This window comes from Tenrec ecaudatus, chromosome 2 (genome assembly GCF_050624435.1).
Source record: "Tenrec ecaudatus isolate mTenEca1 chromosome 2, mTenEca1.hap1, whole genome shotgun sequence".
Taxonomy (NCBI): domain Eukaryota; kingdom Metazoa; phylum Chordata; class Mammalia; order Afrosoricida; family Tenrecidae; genus Tenrec; species Tenrec ecaudatus.
Genome location: NC_134531.1, coordinates 130,586,242 through 130,592,329, shown reverse-complemented (window position 1 = coordinate 130,592,329; position 6,088 = coordinate 130,586,242).

Here is a 6,088-nt window from a genome sequence, read left to right as displayed (position 1 = left end):
GGAAGATTCTCTCTAGTCACAGTGAATTTTTCTTAAAAGCAGTTTCACTCGAACCTCATTTTTTTTTTTTTTGATGGCGAGTTAACAATGTGACTGTGAAATTTAGTTTCCTGCTGGGGAAAAATGCTGCAAAAAACTTTTGTGATGTTGAACACAACTAAAAAGCACAGCACTGTGGGAACAAATCTAGTATACAAGTGGTTTTGTTGTTTCATAAAAGGTGAAATGTTGACTCGTGACAAACCTCATTCTGGATGTCCATCAACGTCCCAAATGGACAAAAATGTCAACAAAATTCATGCACTGGGCTTAAAGAACAACGATGACAGACCATTGAAGAGACGGGGACATTATCTGGACTATTTTGGAGCAGGTTCAGCAAATGTCAATGGATATTTTGGAAATGAGAAGGGTTGCTGCAAAATTTTTGCCTCAGGTTCTGAGTGACCAGGAAAGAGTGTATGTAGGTTGGAAACATACAATGCTTTGAAAGAACAGAGCTGTAGCTATTCCCAAGACCCTGAAACCAACCTCAATCAAGCCAGTGGAGACACTATTGTCACCACACCCACAAAAAGCTTTTCAAGTGAAATCAAAGATCAAGACGATGCTCATTTGTTTTTTTTTTAATGTGAGGGAGATAGTGAATTTGGAGTTCGTTCCATCAGGTCAGACTGTTAATCAAGCTATCTATTTAGAGGTTCTGAACAGATTGCATAGCAGTGTGGGACATAAAAGGCCTGATTTGTGGCACATGGGGGACTGGTGTGGCAATTTTGGGCAAAAAAGTCATGCCTATCTTGTCACGCACAACTTACTCACTTGTCCTCACTCCATGCGACTTGTTTTTGTTTCTGCAAATAAACGGGGACATGAGAGGATAGTGATTTGATTATGTAGAAGAGGTAAAGAAAAAAATCCAAGGGAGGTACTGTCAGCCAACCAAACAGATGAGTTTGAAAAATGTCTCCAAGAATGGAATCTCAGATGTAACAAATGTATTAAGTGTAATGGAGAGTACTTTGAAGTTGATAAGGTTGCTTTGTAAAAAGTTTAAACACATAGCTTTGGGGAAAAAATTCTGTTGTGTTTATTCTTTGGTACCCCCTCACATCTAGCAACCTTTTAAAGTCACTTATTAATCCTAGTAGCTTTTATTGTGTGTTTTTTTGTCAGTGATTGAATAGAAACCTTAACTGGTACTTATTTCCACAATAGAGGAACAGGCTAAGTTGAAATGGTCCCACGTCAGTTCATTACCAATGTATGAGTAAAAGCAGAAAAGAAACAAAAGTAAATTGACCTTCAAGAAAGAGTGCATATAGTCAGGCCTCCTGAGAATTATGATCAAGTACTAGTCCCACTATCAAAGATGACCAAGCAAACTAAAGACAAGCAAGTCTCTGAATAAAAGCAGCAGATGTAAGATCTGGACTCCAGGGTCTGCAGGTGTTATAGTGGAAAGATAAAGATGACTGGATAATTAAGTGTGTGGGCTCAGAAGCCCAGCTACATGTTTCACCAATTGGTTTTCCCAAGAATATATGCTGTTACAAGAGAGACAGCCATGTGTCTGTCAGCTGGTTGCACGGTGGTGGCTTGTGTGTTGTTGTCATGCTGGAAACACTGCCACTAATATTTCAAAGACCAGCAGGGTCACCCAAAATGAACAATTTTCAGCAGAGCTTTCAGACTAAGAACAGATTCTGAAGAAGGACCAGGCTGTCCACTGCAGAGGAACTAGCCACTGACACCCCGATGGATACTGTCAAAACACCATCAGTTACTGAAAAATCTAATGATTATAAGCAGAACATTGTCAGAGAGAGTGCCAGAAGATAGCATTCAAAATATGATTGAGGAAGAGCTGCCTTCTCAAAACAGAGTTAGACATGATGATGGGGCTGGAGTAGAGGCTGCAGGAGTAAAGCCTTCAGGACCTTCATTTATTGATGACTCAAAATGGGAATAAATAGCTACAAACATCAATTAATAATTGAAACTTAGAATTATTAAGTATGAATCTAAGAAAATTGGAAGTTGTTAAAAGTGAAATGAAACACCTAAAGATCAACATTCTAGGTATTCATGAGCTGAACTGGAGTGGCATTGGCAATTTGAATCAGAAAATCATATGGCTTACTATGCATGAATAACACTATCATGAGGAATGGAGTACATTCATTATCAAAAAGGACATATAAATAGCTATCTTGAAGTGCAATGCTGTCTGTGGTAGAATAATGTCTATCTTCATACAAGGAAATCCAATCAATGCAACTTTTTTCCCAAATTTATGGTCCAGCCACTAAAGTTAATGATACAGTGAATAATTCTACCAACTTCTTCAGTATGAAATTTATCAAGAATGCGATCAAGATGCATTGATAATTATTTGTGACTGGAATGCAAAAGTTGGAAATGAAGAAAGAACCGCTATTGGAAAATATGGTCTTGGTGATAACATAAAGCTTTAAGTCATATGAAGGAATTTTGCAAGACCAATGACTTCTTATTTGCAAATAGCTTTTTTTTCAACAACATAAACTCCAACACTAATCCAAGTGGAACACACAAATGTCATATTCACAACATCTGTGAGAAGATATCAAATCAGCACCTAAAACCAGGCCAAGGGCACACTGTAGAACAGAGAAACAATTGTTCATATTATATAAAGTTCCTAAGAGTCAAAGTGTAATCTTGAATATATCGCATTCAAATTAAAAGAATGTCCCAAGAACAGATTAGACGCAAAGAACACTGATGACCAAAGATCTGATGATAAATGGGATGCTACCAAGAGCATCATCCATGAAAACAAAAGGTCATTGAAAGGATAGTGAAGAAAGAAAAGATCATGGCAGATGTCAGAAGAGATCTGAAAGTTGCTCTTAATTGTAGAACAGCTAAAGCAAATAAAAGAAAGGATGAAGTCGAGGAGCTGAATAGACCATTTCAAAGAGCAGCTCCAGAAGACACAGTAAAATAGCACAGTGAAATATGCAAAGACATAGAATTAGAAAGCCAAAAAGGAAGAAAACTCTCAGCATACCTTTAACTGAAAGAAATAAAAACAAATTAAGCCTTGAGTTGAAATATCCAAAGATTATATGGGCACTGTTTCCATGAAGGATTATAGCTTTGGAGACAGAGTATGACAGCTTTACTCTGTCCTGTGGATTTTCTTTCATTTGGGATTAATTCTACCAGGACGTTTTGTATTTTGTCTTTTGTATTTCTAATATAAGTGAGAGATTTGTCAAAGATATTATGACTCTTATGGAAAGTCTTAAAAATCTAAATAAGTCTTATGGAAAGTCTGAATAAGCCACCATCCCACTAAATAAAATAAAAGTAGAAGTGAGTAACAAAAGAATAATTCAGAAAAATTCTTAAATAATAGACTATTAGGCAATATAATTTTCAATTAATAGGATATAAGACAATGTACTTAGAATAACTTATAAAATAAAAAAGAAATCTTCAGGGAAATTAGAAAAAATGAAAATGTGACATATTAAACAATGTAAAATGCAATTAAATTATGATTAGTGAAAGTTTTAAAGAAAAATGTGTTAAAATCATAAGCTATAGTTCCTCTTCAACTTAAAAATTAAAGAAAATAAAAAAAATAGGTATATATATCAATGAAATGGGAAACAAAAAATTCACAAAGAACTTGATTCTCTGAGAGATTAATGGTTAAAATTCTAGCTGGACTAATCAAGAAAAATGAGAGGCACAAATTAAAAATATAAACAAAATAAGGTTCATTATAAATCCTAAGACACTAAAATAATAGTCATGATAAGAGGCTGTTATAAACAAAATTATGCCAAAAATTTGATCTTCTGGAGAAAATTGGTAAATTATTTTAAGATACAACTTTTGAAACTGACACATGATGAACTAAAGAAGAGAAATATCTAAGTGTGATAATAATTAAATGAGTTCATCATTAAAACCTCCCCCAACAAAGTTCTAGCCCTAATGCTTGACTGCCAAATCCCCACAACCATTTAAGAAATCATGAATACCGATAGTACATAAACTCCCTATGAGTACAGAGTCATAGGGCATGTCTCACTCATAATAAGGCCAGCATAACACATATCCCAAACCTGACCTCCTAAAATTGCAGACCAACATTCCTCATGAATACAGTACAACAGAGAAAGATATACTAGACTATTGGATCCAGAAATACCTTAAAGGCAATCCAGGAAGCTTTTTCTTCCATGTACATTGCAATAACAATAATAGGGGGTATCCTATTACCTTGAAACAAATTAAAATCAATAAAAATATTAAACCACAGGTTTTATAATAACTGATAGTTCAGGATAGTTATTTCATTTTCTTATGATTTGGTTTGAAAATGAAATAACAAATTGGTTTTCCATCCAACAATCTGTGCACCATTTGTTTCTTGACATTGATTGCAATCCCTACCCTGCAGCAACACGCTTTCCACTTTCTCTTTGTGCTCACTCTTTCCATTTTCCCCTTTCCATCCCTGTCTCCCTTTTGAGTTTTATCCCTCGGCAGTGGATGTCCCGCCTTTTTTCATTTACGGTTGTTTGTTTTAATGATTGCATATCTCCCTGGTGTTACTATCTACTTTATCAACCTATTGTTTGACTGAAAAATGATCCACATGGTGTTAGGCTGGTTGAGTAGAGAAAAATTAATTGACATTCATATATGTGTAAGAGAAAGTTTTATATCAAGAAGTAGTTATGCATCAAAAAACATACCAGCCCATTTCAGATCAAGTCCATAAGTCCGACAAGAGCCCATGAATTCCTCTTCAGACTTATGCAGCACATGCAATGATGCTGAATGCAAGTCCTATGGATCCAATGGCAGTGGACGTATCTCCAGGGCTCTGGCTGCCATTTGTGTGGCTCCATGTGGCTTGTTAACAGGAATCTGAAGCAGAGAGAGAGTGGCCTGCCTCTTCTGATGGCAGAATCAAGAGAGAGGAAATTCACAGAATCTTCTTAAGAAGGCCATGCCCACAAGGAGGGATCATCAGGCTGTGAACTGACTGACAAGCTAGACTCCACCCCTTCATTTTTTAATCAAGTTGGCATGAAATTGTGTAGCTACCACACCCAGTCTTTTAAAAAGAATTATTTTGAGTTTTCTTCCACATTCTTCTCTCCTTCTACCCAGGACCTCCTATTGTTATACCTTTCAGAGTTGTTTGCAGTGATAACTGGGCACCATCTAGTTTTACCTGGTCTCAGGGTAATAATGACTAGGGTTTGTGTGTCCCGTTTGTCCTTTGGATTACATGTTCTCATCTGTCTATGTTTTTTCCTTGTCACTCTTCTTTGTTATGGATGGGGAAAGGGCAAAAGTTGCATCTTAGATGGCCACTCACAAGCCTTTAAACTCAAAGCTTCAGTCACTGCTCTTCAAATTAGGAAGAAGAACATTGTTTTTGTGTAATATGGGATGCTAATTGACCTTGATGTCTATTGAGACTATGGTTCTGAGTCAAGAAGGCAGTAATTTTTAAGAGAGGGAAAACAAACAAGAAAAGTTCTATAATTGCAATTGCTTACTCTATGGATGGAGTCTTTGGGTGATATAAAGAGTTAACACCTTTTGCTACTAACAGAAAGGTTGTAGGTTAGAGTTCATCCAGAGTTGCCTGGAAAAAAAGCATAGTGGTATATTTCTGAAAAACAAGCTATCAAAATCCTCGGGTACATTTCTACTTTGAAATGTAGGGTCACTGTGACTGGACTTTAATGGCAACTGGTTGCTGGTAATGACCTTAGGACTGATTTTCTCAACTCAGTAATGTATTCAGTTCCTCATATCAGTATTATATAATATATTGGGGATAAGAAACAGGGCATATTTACAGACATCAAGAGGCTCACAGAGACCATGATGTATGTATAAATTTGGTACAATTTGTTAGCTTAAAAATGTCATTGTTAATCTATGATATGCACTGCAATGATGATGTACTCTAGTCTGTATAAATATTGACATGGAATAACAAGAATGGCTATATACCAGGAATGGCAAATCAGTTTCCATGATTTCTTTCTTTCTTTTTTTATTA